This window comes from Paroedura picta, chromosome 3 (genome assembly GCF_049243985.1).
Source record: "Paroedura picta isolate Pp20150507F chromosome 3, Ppicta_v3.0, whole genome shotgun sequence".
Classification (NCBI taxonomy): Eukaryota; Metazoa; Chordata; class Lepidosauria; order Squamata; family Gekkonidae; genus Paroedura; species Paroedura picta.
The window spans coordinates 23,366,106-23,388,960 of NC_135371.1; the positions used below are offsets into that span (position 1 = coordinate 23,366,106).

The 22,855-nt window shown below is 45.1% G+C and overlaps 1 long non-coding RNA gene across 1 annotated transcript; it reads left to right on the forward strand.

Moving 5' to 3' along the window:
• Positions 1-16,061: 16,061 nt before the first annotated feature.
• Positions 16,062-22,328, forward strand: LOC143834548 (uncharacterized). Its single transcript, XR_013229812.1, has 3 exons — positions 16,062-16,218; positions 21,410-21,705; positions 22,093-22,328. It is a non-coding gene; the product is annotated as an uncharacterized LOC143834548 (long non-coding RNA).
• The last annotated feature ends 527 nt before the right edge of the window (positions 22,329-22,855 follow it).

Consider the following 22,855-nt stretch of genomic DNA (forward strand, 5'->3'; position numbering starts at 1 on the left):
CTTTTACACATGTGTAAACGCATAAGCACAGGCGCAATTAGTAGCATTCATAGGGCTTGAAGAGCCCTATGCACATTTGAAGGCTCACTTATGTGTTTATACGGGTACATTTAATTTTTAAAAAATAAAAGAAAGGGTTAAGTTGGAGGCTCCAGAACGTCACAACATTTGATTGGTTCGCCAGCTTGATAGACAAAGGAAGACCGGATGAATCGCTACACAAAACAGACACTTTGCTCTACCCACAGGCCAAACTGGAAGCTGAAGACTAGCGGGGGGGGGGGGGAAATACTGCGTGCAAAACAAAGGTAGGACGCTTTTTTTTAGCGCTAGCTCATTCGGTGGGAATCACGCTAGTTGGAGCTGAGTGCGGAATCGCCCCTTGTTTTAGCCTTGCTTTGGATCTCCTTTGGAAGGTGTGAGTCAACTCTAGCATTTCCACAGTTGGGTTTTCCTCCCCTTATTTTCCAGGCTGAAATGTGCAACATGCTTTATGCACTGAGCCTGATGGAGGCAGCTTCCCATCATGTTTTACTCCCTTCCCCTTTTCAAAAAAACGTGGGTTTTTTTTTTTTTTTGCAAAATGGTGCCTAGTGTGGAAACAGTCCCTTGTGAGGGAGGTGAGGCCAAGAGAGCTGTGAGCATAGCTCTAACAGGATCTTGACTAATCCAAGGTCACTCAGTTGGCTGCATGTGGAGGAGCAGGGAATCAAGCCCAGCTCTTCAGATTAGAAGCCACTGCTCTCAACCACTACAACAAGTTGACTCAATTAATTGTAGAAGTGATCCACCTGAAATGGGAAGGAAGGCATTTTAGAACATAGGTCATAGCCATCCCTTGGAATGATAACAGAAAAGAATAAGGGATGCCCCTAGCTTCTGTGGCACAGTGCGTACGTATACTGCTAGGAAGGATTTGGCTTGTTCAGGGGGAAGCAGGTCCCTCCCCCCCAACAGCATCCTACTTAGTCATCTTAATGGATGGTGGCACTGAGAACACCAGAGACCAGACCTTGCCACTGCTGTTATCTTAACATCTGGACGCTTGATTTGCCCTGCAGTCTAGATTTACAAAGAGCTCTGTCCAAATTGGCACCAGGCCCCAATATGTTTTATGACTTTCAATTGCCATTGCTCAGCTTTGTTGGGATCGGTGGTCAAAAAAATAAGAGGGAATCAAATATCTGCAGCAACTAAACTAATCGCATTCCGTTCAACTGTACGACGGCAGCTTAGAAGAGGAATGTCTGCCTGAAGCAATGAGATATTGAAACAGATGAACAAGCCTATTGTAGGGAAACGTTCAACGGCCCACCGAACAGAAGCCTGCGATGTTTGCCCAATTGATCGCAGCAATTGTGTCTCCTGATTGGCTTGCTTTCAGGGGCAAGTGGTGTGACTGCATTAAATCAACTTAGCTCGCTTGGCAATAAATTTGGGGTGCTTAAGAAATAAAGCCCCATCTACAAAACAGGCTTGCCTTTGTTTTGACTGAAACGCCGGCATTTCCTTGAACTGGAGAATCACATGGACTGGGAGGAACCAAAAGGCTCTCTGGATCAAGTCACTCCCCTAAGTCAAGACCCATCAGCATCTCACAGGCTGTCATCTGACAATGCAGAGATCACAAACTTGTTACATATTGAGGGAGGGAAAAAATGGATCCAGGTGACATTTCTGCAGATTAAATGGCTGCTGGTGACTCAAGTGACAGAGCAACAAAGGATGTAAAAACAAAACGATCTGGCATTTCTTTCGACAATCTTAGCTGAAAGCAAAATTTCTTCTCTGCCTCAAATATGGTGCTTGGTCGTAGATCTATGAATTCTCCCAAAACCAAAAAAGCAGTGAGAAACATATCTCCTCGCTCAGTATCTTGTCCCATGTGATGACCACCATCCTTGACATTCTAGTGAGATCCTTCCTGCCAATGATAGGTGGCTACAGATCAATGGAGGATCTGCGGCTCAGTGGAAGAACCTCTTATTAGTATGGAGAAAATTCCAGATTAAGTTCGTAGCATCTCCAGTTAAGAGGATCAGGCAGTAGACGATGTGGAAGACATTTACCTGAAGCCTGGGAGAACTGCTGCCAGTCAGAGCAAAATACTGACCTTGAAGGACCAGTGGCCTGGTTTAGTAAAAAGCAGCTTCGTGTGGATGCCTCATGGACGCACAGCTTAATGTGATGAAGGGATTTCAGTGAGTCTCACTAGAATGTCACTAGAATGTCACTAGAATGACTGGTCCTTAGAATGCCAGATCCTGAAGATAAAACTCAAATACTTTGGCCACCTCCCTGGAGAAGAGCCTAATGCTGGGAGCGATCGAGGGCAAAAGAAGAAGGGGACGACAGAGAATGAGGTGGCTGGCTGGAGTCACTGAAGCAGTAGGTGCAAGCTTATATGGACTCTGGGGAATGGTAGAGGACAGGAAGGTCTGGAGGATCATTGTCCATGGGGTTGTGATGGGTCGGACATGACTTCGCACCTAACAACAACAGAATGTCAAGGATGGCGATCATCACGTGGGACAAGATACTGGGTGAGAGCAATACCATCAGTAGTTTAGATTCACTTTATTGTGAAGCCAGCTATGTTTATTTAATCCAGTCAAGAGGCTAAACGTCTAGCCGAGTCACTCAAGAGGGAAAAGCCGAAGCTGAGACACCAGAGGAAGATGCACACACCCCCTTCGTGAATCCGTGGTCACATCAGCAGAAGAGAAAGGGCATTTCCACAGTGATATGGGTGGAGGGATCCTTGAGGGATAGCTACTGGGCACCAGCAGCAGCACCAGAAGGTGACTCTAGTGGAGGAAGCATCAGAGACCATGTCAGTGACACTTCAGCAAACCCTGGTTTGTGCTTCACAGAGATTGGGCAAGAGAGAAGGGAGGATATAAGAAGAGCCATGTTTTTAATACTCTATTTTTCACTACCTGAAGGTAGTCCCAAAGTGACTAACAAACACTTTTCTCTTCCTCTCCCCACAACAGACGCTCTGTGAGGTACACAGGGCCGAGAGAGCTCTGACAGAATTGCTCTGCAAGAACAGTCCTAAGAGAACTGTGACTGGCCCAAGGTCATCCAGCTGATTGTGAAAGAGTGGGGAATCAACCCCAGTTCTCCAGATTAGAGTCCACTACTCTTAAACACTACATCTCGTGGGCTCTCATATAAAACCACACAGCTTCCTTGAGACCAAGGAGGATGAAGGCATGCAGGTTCTGGGCTGGGGAACCCGCAGGCCAGTATGCAGGAGGGAGAAGGAGTTGCCTTAACCTCATTTCTGAGGGTGGGGAAGCCAGAGGAAATGGAAGAGTGACAGCAGAAGGGTATCTGAGTGGGATGTCCAGGAGGAACCTGGCAGAAAAATATTAATCAAAGTACACTCAAAATCATAGATATAGATATAGAAGAAGAAGAAGAAGAAGAGAAGAGTTGGTTCTTATATGCCGCTTTTCCCTACCCGAAGGAGGCTCAAAGCGGCTTACAGTCGCCTTCCCATTCCTCTAGATATAGATATAGATATAGATGAGAGCCTCTTGTGGCGTAGAGTGGTAAGCGGCTGAAAGGCAGTCTGAAAGCTATGCCCATGAGGTTGGGAGTTCAATCCCAGCAGCCGGCTCAAGGTTGACTCAGCCTTCCATCCTTCCGAGGTCGGTAAAATGAGTACACAGCTTGCTGCTGGGGGGTAAACGGTAATGACTGGGGAAGGCACTGGCAAACCACCCTGTATTGAGTCTGCCATGAAAACGCTAGAGGGCGTCACCCCAAGGGTCAGACATGACCTGGTGCTTGCACAGGGGATACCTTTACCATATAGATATAGGTATATTATGTATTTATTTTTATACTTCCACTCTTGGAAAGTCTTGCGGCAGTTTACAAATATAAAACAGTAGTTAGAAAATGCAGAGTTTTACTTGGGAAATAGCAGACACAGAAGAAGCAGAGTTATACCCATAGTGAGGTGAGATGGACCACAGGCAGTCAGGGATATTAACGCACTGTCTGGCCAAATAATATCAATCAGACTCCATGGACAACATGTCAACGTAACCATCATTCAAGTTCATGCTCCAGCTACAGATGTTGGATGAAACGGAACGTTTTTATGCCAGTGTCCAGGAAGGAACTGATCACACACCGAAACAAAGTGATTCGGAATACAGAAGTAGGAAACAGAACCAAATCAAATAGAGTTGGAATATTTCAGCTAGGAGTACAAGATGAAGAAGGAGAGAGTGACTCATAGCATTCTGGGGAGACAACAGTTTGTCCATTGCAAGCCCATGTTTCAGGCAACTGAATACATGACTGTGTGTGGGGACATCACAGGATGGCTAATGCAGATATCAAACAGAATCAAGGAGATATCAAGGACTGCAACCACCATTAGACCATCCCACTAATTTGTCATGCAAGCTAAGTGATGCTCAGAATCTTAAACAAGGCAAGAGAAATGCCAAATGTTCATGCTGGATTCAGAAAAGGAAGAAACACTAGAGATCACACTGCAAATTTATCAGTTGTGTTTCATAGATTACAACAAGACTCTTGACAGAGTGGGTTGTGAAAAGCTATAGATCATTTTAAAAGAAGAAGAGTTGGTTCTTATATGCTGCTTTTCTCTACCAGGAGTCTCAAAGTGGCTTACAATCCCCTTCCCTTTCCTCTCCCCACAACAGACACCCTGAGAGGTAGGAGAGGCTGAGAGAGCCCTGATATTACTGTTTGGTCAGAACAACTTTATCACTGCTGTGGTAAGCCCAAGGTCACCCAGCTGGTTGCATGTGGGGGAGCGCTGAATTAAACCCAGTTTGTCAGATTAGAAGTCCACACTCCTAACCACTATACCAAGAAATGGGCATGCCACAGCATAGGAGCAAAGAACTTGACAATTACTCCATGATTCTTGGGACTAGCATCTGGTAAAGGCCATTTTCATTGACAAAACAGAAAAATAACATACTGGTTTGGGTCTGGTCTTTATGAAGAGAAGCTGAAGAGCGATTTCTGCATTAAGGAATGTCAGATCTATGACCCTAATTGCCTTTCCCTCCTTGAAGGAGTATGACACAGGCCATTTGTCAGCAGAAGTCACATGGGTTTGCCATTGCCACGTTTCATTCTTTTCTCCTTTGTCAAAGCAATAATTTCTACTTGTTTGAGATCACGACTCCGCACTTGCCAGGTGTTGGGAATTTCTGCAATAAACATTGGTACTGACAGCTGCTGCGGCAGATTTCCAATTTCCAGCCAAGCTGGCTTGGGGTATAAGTTGCCAGATGAAATTAAGTGGTTTTTGATGATCAGGCTATGCAATGCTATCCTGATGCACCATCTGCAATGACCTGTCTCTGGAAGGGTAATTTTAGAAACCACTTTCACCCCATGGAATTAGCACTAGAGAGAACAAGCCAACACATGTATTGATGTGTGAGGGCAATTGGGAGAGGAAGAGATGACCTGGCTGGTAGATCTGAGATGCACCATCACCATCCGATGGCATCACAGTCCGTCATTAAGCAACCGTCACATTGAGATTAACAACAAGCAAATGCATTTAACCGGGAATTCACCACTGCTTCCAAGAAGGCAGAATGCAATCTAACCCTGAACATTGCTGAAGTGTTTAATTAATTGAAATATTATTCTCTGCCATTTTTCCTTACTGTGGAAAGAATAGATTAAAATGCTTTCCGTACTGATAGTCTGCTGTTTTTGCAAGGAGTTCAGGAAGGCATGAATAGTTCAGGTCAACTGTGTGCATTAGGTTAGCCTGAAGTATTGTGAGTGGCCAAATGAACTTCATGAATGATTTCCATGATCAAAGCACAACACTCTGTACACTGCACCAAACTGATTTTCATATAAGAACAAGATAATTTTTTAAATGTTATTTATGGTCTGCCTCTCACTTGGATTCTAGGCAGATTACACTGTGCGAGTGAATACAATCAACCGGATGGAGTATCTAGTGAACAATGAAATAGGATTTGGGTGGTAAAAATGACCAGAAATTAAAAACCAGAACTGAATCAAAGTGTAAATGTTAACACAACACATTAAATGATGAATAATTTCATAGCGGCATTTTATGGCTCAGAAATAAACTAAAGAAACGGTGATGATATATCGAAGTGACCACTAGGGGGAGCAAACCATACAAAGAAAGTGGGGGTGGAGGACAGACATGCAAGCAATGAAAATAAGATGTGTGGAAAAATCCAGAGTCTTTGCAAGTCTTGACTCAGCTTCTTGGCTACTTGGCATGGTACTGAGTGAAATCTATGTGAGGCTGACTTCAGAGCAAACCATATGAGAGGGAAAAGGGCTGTATTTTGCCTGCAGTGGTAGCAGCAACAGTAAAGGGGGCAATACAGTCCCCAGTCCTGCCCCACAACTTGACAGAGACCATGACATGGTGGCAGCAGCCAGTACCCCTCCACTGTCCCTGGACTCTGGCTCATTATTAAAAAGTGCTCTCATTGACAGCCACAATGAGAGAAAGAACCTTAAAACTCTTCTTAATAAGAGTTCAGCAGTGGAATAGGCTGCCTAAGGAGGTGGTACATTCCCACTTTCTGGACATCAACTGAACATATAATGATAATGGATACCTTAGGCTGATCCTGCTTTCAGCATGGGGTTGGGCTACATGGCCTGTATGGCTCCTTCCAACTCTATGATTCTATGAACATCTGCTCTTCAGTATCTTTTTGGCCACTGCCGTGATTGGTTTCTGTTGTAGAGCAACAGCAGAACAAGAAGAGAAAACCCCAACCCCACGGAGACTGACAACACATGTCTGCTGAGAGTAATCTCTACCATTATTTGTGTTTTGTAGGTTCAGGGGCATTTATCTTATGGCCACTACAATTCAGGGAGGAAAAACAATTAGAGAGGCAGAGGCAAGAAGACCATGAGGAAAACATCTACCCACCATTCACTGACTCCCAGGGAATTTCCAGGAACCATTCCAAGTCCTGTTTTCCCCTTTAAAATGTTAAGCGGTCTAGGCCAGGCCATTCGAAGGACCACTTTCTCTAATATGAATCCAGACAACCTCTAGAAGATATTTGTGGGGTTTCCTCACCTTCTGAACTGCAGTGGAAGGCTTTCTCCAAAGCAGCTTTTTCCAGTCTTTTGACTGTGGAGGAGCCATGAATTAAATTTTCGGGCTTCGAGGACCCCTGGAAGATATGTCAGCTGGCCACGCCTCCCTGCCATGACCCAAAAGTAACATCACCACCTGCAGCCTTCACAGTCCTTTTGCTCCCTCCCCTGCCTTTACTATTACTGCTACCACTACTACTATTATGGCCGCCCCACCTCATATAGGCCAGAAATAAGGGCAAGAGCTGAGAACACAGCCTGGAACCCACATACCACACCACAAACGATTGCCATGGCATACTCACCGAGCCCTCTGGGCAAAGGCAGCCACTTCTCTCACTTGTGACCAAATCCATTAAGGCAGGAGGGGAAAGGCTGTGGACCCCCTCCAGAACTCCCACAGACCCCCAGGGATCCCTGGGCCCCTGGTTGGGAATCCCTGCCCTAAAGAGGTCCTGAAGAAAGATGCCTGCCTTTTCTTGCTAGCTTTCCCCCCAGAAACCTAATATTTCCAAAGGGCCTTTTTGGATAAGAATCCCTGCTGCTGATCATTTATTTCTGCTAATCAAGTGAATCTACTACTTTTATTTCCTGGCTGTGTTTTTAAAAAACAGCTTCCCCTATTTTTCTTCATTGTATTTTGTATTTTAACCTTTGTGTAAGTTGCCCTGAGGATTCGCTTCAGACAGAAGGTTAGGATATAAATATCTTCAATAAACAGAAGTACCACCTGCATTCAGTTTCCAGTTGCAGTTTTTTCTTTGATAAAGGGAACTGTTCTATGTTTTTTTTCCTCCTCCTACTCTTCCCCTTTAGCTGCAAGAAATTTATAATGAACATCTTCCACTGGATTTGTAGAGATTCTCTAATCGTAATATCTATCATCTTTGCTCCTCTAAACAACATGAGTATGGTGTTTCAGAAATATTAACTGGGATTTGGAACCAACTTTTCCTGGGGCTGCCATCTCCCTGGTGGGGCCAGAAGATATGGAATTTCAACTGATCCCCAGACTTCAAGGATCCATTTCCCTGGAGAAAATGGCTGATGTGCAGAGTTGATGCTATGATGTAATACCTGGCCAAGGTCCTTCCTCCACTAACCCATGCCCTCCCCAGACTCCACCCCTCAAATCTCCAGGGATTTTCTAACCCACAGTTGGCAACCCTACAGATAAAGAAGCAGATGTCCCATGGGGTTGTTAATGGAAGAGAAGATGAGCTGGCTCTTATATGCCACTTTTCTCTACCCAGAGGAGTCTCAGAGTGGCTCTATGTTGCCCTCCCTTTCTTCTCCCAACAACAGACACCCTGTGAGGTAGGTGGGTTTGAGAGAGCCCTGATATTACTACTCTGTGAGAACAGCAGCCAAAGACACTGACAGAAAGGCTACACTTGAATTCTTTAAGTGAAGAGTCCTTTAATTCAGGATGTTTCCAGCAGCAAATGAGTCAGAAGTAAATGAAGAGTTGACAGAACGTGAACGGGTTATTAACACGTTTTCAGATTCTCAAAAAGAGAATCGGAAACAGTGGCAAAAACTAATAATATAAACAAAAGGATTCAGAAGAATATATACCTATCATCATCATCATATACACAAATGCTCAAAATTTGTAAAAGATGTACAATATTTATATATCATTTTTTCACAGACTTGTCCAGTTAGAGCCCAAAGGATCTGCAGAGGTTCTACGAAAGAGAACAGGTCATTTCTGTTTGCTGAATTTTCAGGTGAGGCCTGCTGGAGATCTCCTACAAATGCAACGGATATCCAGGTGACAGGGATCAGCCCTCATTTGAGAAAATGACTGGTTTTTGAGAATGTACTCTATGACAGTTTCCCCTACTGAAGCCCCTCCCCTTCCTAAACCCTGCCCTTCCCAGGATCCACCCCCAGATCTCCAAGAATATCCCAACTAGAGCTCTGAGCCATAACTATTTGTGACGTGCATTTTATGACACAATGTATGGCTGTGAAAGTTGAACCATAAGGAAGGCCGAGAGTCAAAGAATTGAGACTTTTGAACTCTGGTGCTGGAGAAGACTCTTGCGAGTCCCTTGGACTGCAAGGCGAACAAAGAAGAAGAAGAAGAAGAGTTGGTTCTTATATGCCGCTTTTCCCTACCCGAAGGAGGCTCAAAGCGGCTTACAGTCGCCTTCACATTCCTCTCCCAGTCAGTCCTAGAGGAGATCAAACCAGTCAGTCCTAGAGGAGATCAGCCCAGACTGCTCCTTAGAAGGCCAGATCCTGAAGATGAAGCTCAAATACTTTGGCCACCTCATGAGAAGGAAGGACTCCCTGGAGAAGAGCCTAATGCTGGGAGCGATCGAGGGCAAAAGAAAAAGGGGACGACAGAGAATGAGGTGGCTGGATGGAGTCACTGAAGCAGTCAGTGAGAAATTAAATGGACTCCGGGGAATGGTAGAGGACAGGAAGGCCTGGAGGATCATTGTCCCTGGGGTCGGACACAACTATGCAATTAATAACAACATCATCAACAACAACAAGGGAATACTGTGGTCTTATGTGGCTGGATATGCCACCCCATTCCTGGGCTATCAGGATACTTATAAGACTGGCGGTCTTTTCAACAATTCGCACTAGTGCAATATATTCTGAGCTGGAGCTTTGGTTTGTGCTCAACACCAGCCCATTAATGCTTCTGACATTGCAAGCTGCAGATGGTGCCTCTAAAGCGCACCGGGATGAAACCTACTTCTTAGAACTCCCATTTATCTACTGAGACAAAGCGTGTGCCAAGCGCCCTACATTTAGTTTGCCGCCGTGTTCTGAAATATTTTGCCTTTGTTAGCAAACACAACTGTCCTTCCTGCTTGTCATTAAAAGAAACCTGAAACGAACCCCAAGTCATTTTTATTCTATTCATTTCCCTGCTCCTGGGATCTGAGCATTTTATGGTTACAGGTGTCAGCACACAATAATGAATGGATGGTTTATGCGAGGATTCCAGTAGGCTGCTTAAACCTGAATTGCTGAGTTCCCAGGGATTAAGACACTTATGCTGGGCATTCATCCGTCAGTGACTATAATAAGGCAATATTTCATCTTTGCCCTCAACTTCCTTACAGCCCCACAGATTCTCATACAGCTCCAGTTAAATGCAATAAGGCAAAGGCTGTCTATTTCATACTGCCAAGACTCTACCTTTAAGCCAGGCTTTCTCAGCCAGGGTTTCGTGAAACCCTGGGCTTTCTTGATGGCCCTGGATGGGTTTCCTGAATGAGTGGGAATTAATTCACTTTTAATCTATTTTTTAAAATTGTTAGACGTTTATCAAGTGATATGACCATATACCGTCATGTCGACCCTCCCTCCCTCCCAAAATGGCCAATGATCATCCCGGAAGTGGTGGGAAGGGGAGGGGCCCCAGGTGGGTGTGTCCACAGCTCTGCTTCCCAACCATATTCTGCATGATCGTACCACTTGTGGGGTTTCTCAAAGCCTGAAGAATGTTGCAGGGGTTTCCCAACAGTAAAAAAAGTTGAGAAAGGCTGCTTTAAGACATTGACTGACCTGCTGTGATGACATGTCATGTCTTTACACACGGTGATTGCTTGGGGTAGCCTGGATGCCTATTTATCCACCACACAAAGGATGTTTTTACATAGGTTCATCTTGGCCACTCGTATCAAGTGGTAAAGCTATTTGGGTGCTATTTGGGTGCAGCTGCTCATAGTGACTGTTCTCTTGAAGCCACTGAGACTTCTGCAGCACATCTCAGACCTTCCAAAAGCCATTCACCATTGCCATTGTTTATTTTTATTACTTCTTCCCACATTACCGTTTTGCACACATAATACAGACTGTAAGGCCTCTGCATTTTTTGTATACCCGCACACTGATGGAGAATACAGCCTTGCTCATCAGCTACTTAGTTATTTGTGTGCCACAGCTAGGTAGTTAAAATTGTTGGAATATGCAAGATCGGCGGTGTGCATAACTGAGCAGAATCTAAAGGGTGTCCTGCAGGGGGCATTAGAGGAGATGACTATTTTGCGTAGATAAAATAGGAACTGGCTGGTGATTTCCAAATCATCTCCTCCAGCACCCTGATTGGCTCAACAGGAGACTTCCTGCTTTTTGAGCACACTTCCTCCCTGCTTGCCTCCAGAACAGTTGTTGAACAAAAGAATAACTGCAGACCACAATTTGAGAGACGGTTAGGTCTCTCTCTCTCTTTCTCTATATACCTGTTCTTCTGAATAAAAAATATTTTATTCTTTAAGCGGCATGATGCGCTGCTCTCTCTGCATATTCGAACTCTGCCAAAAAACATCATGTAATCAAAACAAGACGAAAAGCACCCAGGTCAACAAAAAATGAAGAGCAAATTAGAAAACATCAGCAGCATTAAACAAAAACTACAAGAACAATGACTAAAATAATAATACAGCCAAGAGCAACACACCATGGGAGAAAAAACAACAACACCCACCACCAAATTTAATGCTAGTTGCAGTTTTAAAGAAGGCTTCGCCTGATGTGGGAAAATGCCCCAGAGAAATGAAAGACAACTAGAAAGCTGGGGAAAAGCCACTGAAAAGTCCATAACCCTCATGGCCAGTCACCCCACTTCAGAAGGAGAGGGAGATGTAACAAAGGGCCTGAGAGGGACAAGACAACATGTGCATCGTCCCCTCCTCAAACCTTACCTTCTACCCCTCCCCCCCAAAAAAATCTCCAGGTTTTCCCCAAGCCTAAGCTGACAACCCTGACTGTAAGCATTGCATGGAATGTTGCCCTTAGTGTTAGCCCTGGCTGCTGAAACAAGGGTAAATTTTCCCTTTCAAAAGCAAACCCACCCTCTTTTAGAGAAGCTTTGGCTTGGGATTAGTTTGGGAAGGAGGTTGGCCCAGGACAGGGCGGTTCAAGGGCATGAGCCAGACCCTTGCTAGAAGACAACTCAGCCGCTTCAAAAGGGAGAGAAGGGAAGGTGGCTTTTATCTGACAGGCGATTTAAAAAAGATTTGACCTCGTGCTTCCTTTACATGCTGGGACTTAACTTCTCATGTAAGCGTCCAGCATGAATCCCTCTCTGGATGCAAATTTCCCTGTCAAAAGTACAAGCAGGCATCTGATCAAAGGTCACCTCTCTTTTGTGTTTCTATTTGATACTGAAATTTCTATTTCATCTTTAACTGTCATGGTCAGTTAGGGGAGCAGCGTCCTGATGGGAAATTACTGATGCATTTCATGTCCTCTCTTGGCAGTGGTGTGTGCAACGTGTGTGCTTTCCCCCCTCCCCCCCTCCCTCTCCCCTTCCCTCCTTTCATATCTTATGGGTGTTTTAATTTGAATGTGTTTTCATTTTTAATGGAATAGTTAAATTAGCTTTGAAAGTGCAGCTCAGTGCTTCTGAAGATTGCCTGCTTATTAACCGAAGCTCAATTTACTATGAGATGATGCCCCGAGAGCTGATCAAATAATTATCATTCTTCTTGTTTGTGGTTTTTATTTCCCTCGAAACCTGTGTGGTCTGTGGTATGTGAAGGGACCTGAATGGCAGCGTTTTCAGATACATGAGATTGTACCGGGTTTCCCCCCTCAGTAATAGATTCCAATGAGACATGAATAGAACAGAACAAGTGAAGGACCTGGGGGGAACTTGTATTGGGGGGGAGTGTAGTCTCGAGAGCCAACTTGGTATAGCACTTAAGAGCGATGGCTTCTCATCTGGACAATCGGGTTTGATTCCCCACTCCTCCACGTGCAGCCAGCTGGGTGACCCCGAGCCAGTCACAGTTCCCTCAGAGCTCTCTCAGCCTCACCTACCTCACAGGGTGTCTGTTGTGGGGAAATGAAGGATAGGTGATTGTAAGCTGCTTGGAGATCCCCCTCTGGTAATAAAAATTCATTTCATTTCCCCTGCACCTTCTCTCCTTGCTTTCCCTTTTGCCTCCCACTGTCAATCCCAGCAATCTCTCCCCTGCCGCCCACTTACCTAGCTGTCTTTTCTCTTCCTCCCCATAGCAGCTTCGACCTCCTCATTCATTTATGACTCACGTTTCCAGTTTACCTCCTGTCTTCAGCTGTCCCTTTCCTTCTTTTTTGTTCCCCCTCTTCCATCTTTGCTATTCTACTTCCTTCTGTCTTGTTCCGTTATAGCCTCTTTCTGCATATGCTGAATAGACAAATTAAATAAATAATAAATAATTTGGGGTGGGTGGATTATAAGACCTGTGCTGCTTGTTCATGGCTCCATTCTCTTAAGCAGGGGTAGTCAAACTGCGGCCTGCCAGATGTCCATGGACTACAATTCCCATGAGCCCCTGCCAGCAAACCCTGGTCATGGACATCTGGAGGGTCGCAGTTTGACTACCCCTGCAAGTATCCACAGATTTAGACCTACTGAGAATTACACACAGTAATAGAAAAGAATAGCCCACCAGTGTTCTTGGGAACCCATCAGACTATCCAGCCTGAGGGCAGAAAGGATTTCATTTTAGAGAAATGTGTTCCACTAACAAGTGGTCAGGCACCATTATGAAGCTGGTGTTGTCTGTAGCCCCGAGGTTTTCAGCTTTTCCTGACCTGGGATCAGCTACAAGTTGTGGTCTTGCTTGACAGCATCATTTCCTCAGTCATATCCTAATCCCAGCTAGAAAATAAAACCGGAGGATAACTAAACCCCTAAAAAATAGTCTGCAATCAGCTTGGTGGAAAATCAAGCAGTGTAGGCTTCATTGATAAAATGGGAAAGTTTCTACCTGGAAAGAAAAGGTGAACAAAAATTATTGCAATTGCAAAACAGCAGCATGACTTGTTAATGTTTGTTTATCTATCAGACGTCACCCCCTTCTTCAGACACCTGAAGGGCACTGACCTCACACAGAAGACAGCTAGAGCTTGTTCCTTGCTCATCCAGTTCTAATGGGGTTAAGTTCCAGGATGCTAGATTTCCGGTGAACAGTAGGGGACACTTCCTAGTGGTAACAGCATCCGCAATGGAGCCCATTACCTGGAAGATACATTTCTCTGTCTTGGGAAATCATTGAACATTGGCTAGACACCTGTCTTTTGGGGATGCTATAGCTTAAAATTGAGGCTTTTGAACTCTGGTGCTGGAGAAGACTCTTGTGAGTCCCTTGGACTGCAAGGCAAACAAACTGGTCAGTCCTAGAGGAGATCAGCCTTGACTGCTCCTTAGAAGGCCAGATCCTGAAGATGAAACTCAAATAGTTTGGCCACCTCATGAGAAGGAAGGACTCCCTGGAGAAGAGCCTAATGCTGGGAGCGATCGAGGGCAAAAGAAGAAGGGGACGACAGAGAATGAGGTGGATGGATGGCATCACTGAAGCAGTAGGTGCAAACCTAAATGGACTCCGGGGAATGGTAGAGGACAGGAAGTCCTGGAGGATCATTGTCCATGGGGTCGCGATGGGTCAGACACAACTTCGCACCTAACAACAACAACAACAACAGCAACAACAGCAACAACAACAACAACATAGGTTTTTAAAAATTGGTCAGTTTGGTTGCTCCTAATATTATGTAGATTTCATTCATATTTTTGGATGTTCTGTGAACCCAGAATTACTGTACAACTTTCTCTAGCCACGCAAAACTGTAGAACAGGCAACTGCAATCCAGGAATTTTCCAGTGGGTAGCTGTGTTGGTCTGGATTAGAAGAGCAAGATTCGAGTGCAGAAACACCTGAGAGACCAACGGGATTTCCAGAGGATAAGCTTTTGAGAGTCATGAAGTCCCTGTCTCATGAAAGGAGAATTGACTCTTAAAAGTTATACCCTAGGAAACTGCTTCCCAGCTTGTGGGCTGGGACCCAAATGTGGCTGAAAGTGTGTCACAGGCCAGACATTAATGGCGGCCCCTGCCCTTTTCCATTGCTGAGAGCCAGCTTGGTGTAGTGGTTAAGAATGGTGTATTCCAATCTGGAGAGCCAGGTTTGATTCCCCCTTCCTCCACATGCAGCCAGCTTGGGCAAGTCACAGTCCGGGGCAGAAAGACAGGGTGTACTTTGCTAAATAAATGTATATCAGGTTTCATTTTCTACAAATGCCTCCTCAAAAACTGGAGAAGGCAGATGAAGCCATGTTGTCTCACTTTGCCAAGTCTCTCGCCTTGCATGCACAGTGCCCTGAAGATGGCAGCAGAGCACTTTTTATTCCAACTCACCTGGAAGCCTCTTGACTGCCGCAGCATTTCCTGATAAAGCCATAGAAATGTTTTCAGAGATTTCCGCCCTTCTCAGATTCCTCACTTTGCTGGGCGCTACTGTAATTATGCTAAGTCATCATGACAAACCTGCAGGAAGAGTCAAGAGCAGAATGGTTCAAGGCAAAAGCAAGTCTTGTGAACTGCAATGTTTCCGTCAGCAAACATTTCTGTGGGCTGTGATTATTATGTTCAAGGGAAAGAACAAAAGTCAAGAATAGCCAGATTATGTGTGCTTGACCAGAGGAATTTGAAGGATCTTGGTGGGCCTAAAACTGCAATCCTGACTCGTATAAAGGACCATACAGCTTCCTATCCAAAATGTCCTGGGCTGATTCCACACTTACTTTGTTCTTTCCATTGTGGATCCTGCTGAATTTAGATTGATTTGAACTCAGGTCTTCCTCTGCCAAACCCCCTCCCCCTTTGAAACAGAAAGTGTTGTGCTCTCAATTGGGAAAGCTCAGAATGGGGAGGGGTGCCAATTGCAGCAGGAGCCTCTTTCTTTTCTTGAAGGGTGCGAGAGAGGGAGAGGATTGGAGACAGCAGAGGAGAGAGAAATAACAAGAAGCAAATCTCTGCTGAGAGAAGGTAGGGCTTCTGGAGCGCAGTCACTTTAAGACAAGCCTTGCAACCAGGAACCAGGAAGTCTTTGAACTGATGCCTTGGCCAATCAAGCAAGACTGCTTTGCCGACTACACCCTGGTCTAAATAAAGCAGATCCCCAGCTTGCATAAAAGTATGCCTTTTGTGCATTTCTGAATGAATAAATTGATTTGCACAATTTTTATTAGTCTAATCAATTCGGAGTTTAGAAGTGTGAGTTTTCATAGCTAAGAACGCCACATACTTTGGTTCAGAATTCACCTTTCAAGCCATGGTCACAGCCTCTCCTGTTGGTGAGTATAGCTTCTTGTTAAAGTTTTGTACTCAGGGCCAACCTAAATACAAAGTGTTCCATTACCACATATAGCTTGTGAGTGCTGCAATACCTCTTCCCCTCTTAGGTTCCATATAAACCAGAACTGAAGTCACGGTGGCACATGAGAGCCATGGTGGTGTAGTGGTCAAGAATGGTAGACTCTAAAATGGAGAACTGGGCTTGATTCCCTGTTCCTCCACATGAAGCCTGACCCTTAACCAGTCACAGTTACCTCAGAACCCTCTTAGTCCAACCTATTTCACAAGGTGCCTGCTGTGAGGAGTGGAAGGGAAGGTGATTGTAGGTCACTTTGAGACTCCTTTGGGTAGAGAAAAGCAGAGTATCAAAACCAACTCTTCTTCTGCCACCTCATTACCACCTCATACTGCTATATGGGTAGACAGTGTGCCATTTTGAACAAAGCAGCTGTTAAGGTAAATTTTTTATTGCTAATGCTGACAAACGTTTAAGGGAACTTCTTTTTTCACCCATGTTGGCATTTTTCTCTCAATCCTATGTCTGGAAGAATTCTTCTTCCCCCTTTACCCATTTCTTTGCCCATTGAGCTGGCCTCCCTGTCAAAGCCCCAATTATACATCACCTGGGACCAGGAACCCTCCTGTCCCCCTCTCTCCTTCCTCACCATCTTTCCTCTCCTTCCTCATCAGAATAGGCAATTAAATCGGTTTTGCTGTTTTAGAGTTTTAGCTATTTAATGTATATTGTATGCTTCAACATGATGTACCCCCTCCTGAGTCTGAAGAGAAAGGACAGGAAACAAAAATTATAACGATGGTCATGATCATCCGGAGGGACAGACCAGAACCATTGGGATGAAATTAATTCAAAAGAAATTCCGTCCCAACATCCGAAAGAAGTTCCTGACAGTTAGAGTGGTTTCTCAGTGGAACAGGCTTCCTCAGGAGGTGGTGGGTTCTCCATCTTTGGGATTTTTTAAACAGAGGATGGATAGCCATCTGACAGAGAGGCTGATTCTGTGAAGGTTCAAGGGGGTGGCAGGTTGCAGTGGATGAGCGATAGGGATGTGAGTGTCCTGCATAATGCGGGGGGTTGGAGTAGATGACCCATGAGGTCCCTTCCAACTCTATGATTCTATGATTCTATGATGATGATGATGTCTCTCATCATAATCCATTTCTTCTGAATCCCCCCTCCGAACTAGCTTAGTCACCTGCTCCTCCAATTTATTTACTTACAAAATTTGTATCCTGCCTTTCAGCCTTAACAGGATCACAAAGGCTAGCAATTAAAAAATCAAATGCAGAACATTACAAAACAAAGCACTGTTGCTATCTGGCACTCTCGATTCCATTGCTGTCATGATTCTCTCTCCTCATATATATGTATATTTGTTCAAGTCATCCCTTATGGGTAAGGAGACTTAGGTAAAGCATCTGCTACCTGCGAAAAATCCCAGATTCAATCCCCAGTTTCTCCCATTTAAAAGATCAAGCAGAAGTAGATGTAAAATACCATTTCTTGAGAACCTGGAGATTTGTTGCCAATCAGAGTAGACAATGTTGAGCGTGATGAACCAGTGGGCTGATTAATTATAAGGCAGCTTCTTGTGGACACACATAGAATCATAGAGTTGGAAGGGGCCAAACAGGCCATCTAGTTGCCATCCCCGTCCCCCGTTCAATGCAGGATCAACCTAGAGCATCCCTGAGAAATATCTATCCAGCCACTGCTTGAATACTGCCAGTGAAGGAGAACTCACCACTTAGACAGTGTATTTCACTGCTGAGATACTCTGTGAAAAAAAGTTTCCTGATATCTAGCCAATACCATACTACACATAGATTGAAACTATTACTATGGGTACTGTCCTCAGCTGCCAACAGGAACGGCTCCCTGCCCTCCTCCAAGTGATAACCTTTGAAATCCTTAAAGACATCAATCATGTCCCCTCTCATCCTCCTCGTCTCCAGGCTGAACATTCCCAAGTCCGTCAGCCTTTCCTCACAGGGCTTGGACCTCACGCCCCAGACCCTCCCTCCTTACTCTCCTCTGCATGTTCACTATTTTGTCCATGTCCTTTTTGAAGTGAGGCCTCCAGAACTGCACACAGTACTCCCAGTGGGGTCTGACCAATGCAGTATATGCTGAGACTATGACATTTTGTGGTTTTGACATAATGCCTCTGTTGATACAGCCCCAAACTGTATTTGCCTTTTTTGCACCACACTATCGGCTCCTATTTAGCTTACAGTCAAGTCCTGCAAGTATTTGGTGAAAGGCCTTTTAATTGTGTCCATATGTGTTTGATTCAGAGCCATTTCTAACACCACTGCTTCATCTATCGAGAACCACACTAATGAGAGTCTCTTGATTTTGTTGTAACAGCCCAGAAAGAGATCTCAGTTCTCCCCGCTCCCCCTATGACAAAGAGACATGGGCACAGACCCTGACATCATAAAATACCCGTGTTTCCATGCCTGAGTGTGGCCCTCCATCTCTGCAATGCCAATGTGGCCCTGCTTCCGGATGAGTTAGGGGCAGGGGTGGAACGACATTGCTCCACGTGGCCACCCAGAACGAGGGCCATTGCATGCTGTCTGCGAGGTGGACGAGAATGATTAAATGGTTCTCAGCCAACTGGGTTACTCATAAAATTTGTATTAAAACTTCGAGCGCTAAATTTATTTCCTTGCTTTGTCACAGTTTTCTTTTGTCGGTGGCGATAATTACGGCATTAGAAATTAAATGAACCTCATACACTCCATCTTTCGGGCCTCCTAGGAGACTGGTGAAAGTGATTTAGGGAAGCACATTTGCTATCGTTTCTAATCGAGTTACAGTAATTGTCACCTATAATTTTGCCTTGACTGCTGCGTGTTTAATCGGAAACTTTACCTAGGGATTTTATTTTTTGGTCGCCAAAGCTTCCTCGCTTTCTCTTGCAAGATGCTGTGAATGAGCCCCCGTTCCAAAAAAAATAATAACTCGTCGTTTGTGGGCCTGCTGGCAGTTGGCTCTTTTCCCAATTTAAGGATGGAGACCACAGATGGATGCTGTCCAAAGGCTAACCTTGCTCAGAGTTCTCTCGCAGATGATAATCTAGAGTGACACTGGAGGATTTCTGGTGTGCCGGAGTCACGGTCGACGGAAAAAGCATGGAAGGACAGCACAGATACTGCTATACTGCAACCTGTATAGCTAGGCGTCCTCTGCGTTTTTACTATGCACCCTAGGAGGGCTTACTTCAATACAATGACAGGAAGGACTAATGCTGTGTGTTCGAAGAAACCGAATTTTAATGGTAGAATTCAAGATTTGTTTTGTTTTCTTTGAGTCGAGCAGCTTGAACTGGTTTGTTCAAGTGATTGTTATTATTAAATTTCAATACGGCCCCTCCCCATATTGTCTCAGGGCAATTCACTACAATAAAAACACATACACAGTAAAATACAATAATAAAAGCAGTGACACCCAGGCTCTCACAGGTCTGAGGGACACATACCTGCTCCAGAGCTCTTTAATCCATCGCCATTCCCTGTCTCCGTCCCCCACCTTCCCTCCCTCTTGCTCACAAACACAAACAAACACACACATGACAATCCCTCCCCACTTCACCCTCCCCTCTCTCTCCTTCTCTCTTCCTTTCCCGACCTACTCCCCGGACCCTCCCCTCCCCCAGACATACACACTCAAGCACATACATACTCAAGCACGCAAACAAAGAGTACTCTTCCCTTCCTCCTTACCTCTTCTCCCAGAAGGGCCCCGGCCTCATCCAGCATAGAGGGCAGCGCCTGTGTTTGTGCTGGCATTACAGACTGCGTTCCAGCCCCTGCTAGATGTGTGACCTCCATCCCAGTTCCCGGAGGCCTCTGGGGTAGCGCCTCTACCTTGGCAAGCCCCCCAGCCCCCATAGGCGTCCAGGGTGTGCTTCTGCCTCTGCAAGCCTATGCAACGGCCCCCAGAGGCCTCCCAACCACCCAGACCCCCTGCTCCTCCACCCCTCTCCTCACCTTCATGACAGCTGTAGCCCGCCCGGCCTCTGTGCTGCCTTGCAATGACCCCTGGCTGGGCAGGGCAGCAGTGGCTCACCTGGGCGCCATGCTGCCCCGGTCACCACACTGCCCCACCTGGCTTTCCTGGGCAGTGCAGCCTCTTAACTCCCTCCGTCAGCTACCTAGCCTGGAGATGGCATATGTAATAAATTGGGGGGGGGGGTGTCACACCAAAAAAGAGGAGATGGAGAGAGGCCCGTAAAGCTGTGGTCTCAACCATCGGCTTGGTGGACTAGATAGATCTGGAGAAGTTGCATTCCAGTTAAGGAACAACTTTCCCTTTTGTTCTGGGATATCCTTTGTTTGGTCTTGGAATCTCTGGGTTGTGTCCAGACTAACTTGGCAATTTCTGAGTCTGCCTTCTCTCTGCAGAATCCCTTCCTGTCAATCCTCGGGGAGCCCAATCCCTCCAGAGGAGCATGTAATGGAGATCTATTGGGCTGTAGTAGAAGCAGAGATACAGGAACGTTATATTCCTACTGATGGAGTATTTAGCCTGCATCCAACAGTTTGAAATGCAGTTGTCAAATATAAATGAACTTCTCATATTGTCAATCCTCTTCCACTCGTCTTCACCTGTTTCTTTGAAGTGCTAACCCCATAATACTTTTGAAGTGGGATTCTTTTTATACAGGGAATTGGATTTTTTAAATTTACATAATAATTGAAATTTACTCCTAAAGACATTAATTTGACCAGCCACCTGGCCATGGGAATCAAGTCATCATTGACTTAAGAAACCACATTGTGAAATCACCTCCTCTTTCATGAGTTGACTATTCAGAAAAAGAGATGTGCATTGCCTCTGAGCAGACTTTTAAAGGTTAGAAAGATAAGGAAGTTGTGAGGACCTGAGAAAGTATAGTATTGTGAAATGAAGGTAGAGACAACGGACAGTACCATCTTGAGCAGATCACTATGGGGCTGGTTAATCAATGCTAGGACGGGCAAAACAACAACAACCTCCTCCACAATTTAGTGGTCAGCTTTGCATGCATTGTGAAATGAAGTAGCTGAGCCAATTTTGATCCATCTTGTCCTGGCCTGGAATGTGTGATCCATCACCAGCCTCATAATAGAGATGTCAAGGTCATAGAAACGTTATTTGCAGTGTTGTTTTTCCCCATGCAGGTGACTTACACAGGTGATGACTGTCCTCGTTGTGCTTTGCTTGTGTTGGGATATAAGGCACTACTCCTGCCCAGCAAAGTGACCGGCTGAGCTGATGGATGACTTCCAGAAAGAGAGTACTGGAGACCCATAAACAGGGTCTGGAAGATCATCACCTGACTAAGGCCCATGACTGATCTCCCTTCCCTGAATGGTGGACCGGTTAGAATAGTCTGCCTCTAAAGATCTCATAAGTGCCTGATTGCATCTTTCTTGTATGGCCTTGGACAACTTGGGATTTTGTTTCCTCTTAGAAGGTAATGGGATATTTTTGTGGTATAACATTGCTAATTGTGTTTCATATCTTTTAATGAAAAAAAGGCCTATTGAAAGTAGGTTATGTCAGGCTTTGGAAAAGCAGTAAACAAATGCTTTCACTAAAGGCTGGGACGTTTGTCTTTTAGCTGCTCTCTGCCGAGGCAGACTTTTTGGGGTTTTTTGCTTTGTTTTGAGAAGAGCAATGGCTCCATGGCAGAGTACATGCTTTGCATGAAGAATGTCCCTGTCTCTTGGGGAGCATCTTGGGGAGCAGGGCTGGAAAAGAAGTGTCTGTCTGCTGTAAACCAGAGGCCCTGCCAGCCACAATAAGCAGTCCTGGGACTGATGGAGCAACTTGGTATAAGGCAGCTTCATATTGTCCACAGATGAGAGCTGCATCTGGACTGGAAACACGGAATGACAGAACATTGCCTCTCCAGATAACAAAGGATTTCCTGTGATCCAGCCAAAAGAAGACGAAGAAACTGAGAGGAACTTAGTTCTTTTTAAAAGTTTTTTTTGTAAAATCCTATAATTAAGTACCTGTTTATCTGCTTCTTATTTTGCTTTTAAAGGGACTGTTTCTTTTTGCCGGGAAGACCAGTTGACCGTATATTTTAAATTAATCCCATGACTTGTCTCATGGCTCATACTTTACGCCATAAACTACTGCTGGATGACCTACCCAGAAGTACTTCCTTTGAGTCTGAATTTCAGTCTTGTTATAATAGGAATATTAAGTCATCCAAGCCCAATTGAGAATGACCCCATCTGTTAATACAGGTATTAGAACGAATAATAAGAGCAATGGAGCACCATCAAGTTGCAACCCCTCTTGGGGTTTTCAAGCAAGAGATGGCTGGACGTAGTTTGTGATTGCCTTCCTCTGAACAGCAATTCTAAGAACACAACAACAGCCCTGCTGGATCAGACCAGTGGTCCATCTAGTCAAGCATCCTGTCTCACAGTGACTAACCAATTTCTCTGGAGGGCCAACAACAGGGCGTAGAGGCCAAGATCTTCCCCTGATATTGCCTTCTGTCAGTGGGATTCAGAGGTTTAGTGCCTCTGAATGTGGAGGTTCTCAGTCACCATGTCTAGTGGCCATTGATAGACTTATCTTCCATGGGTCTATCTAATCCCCTTTTA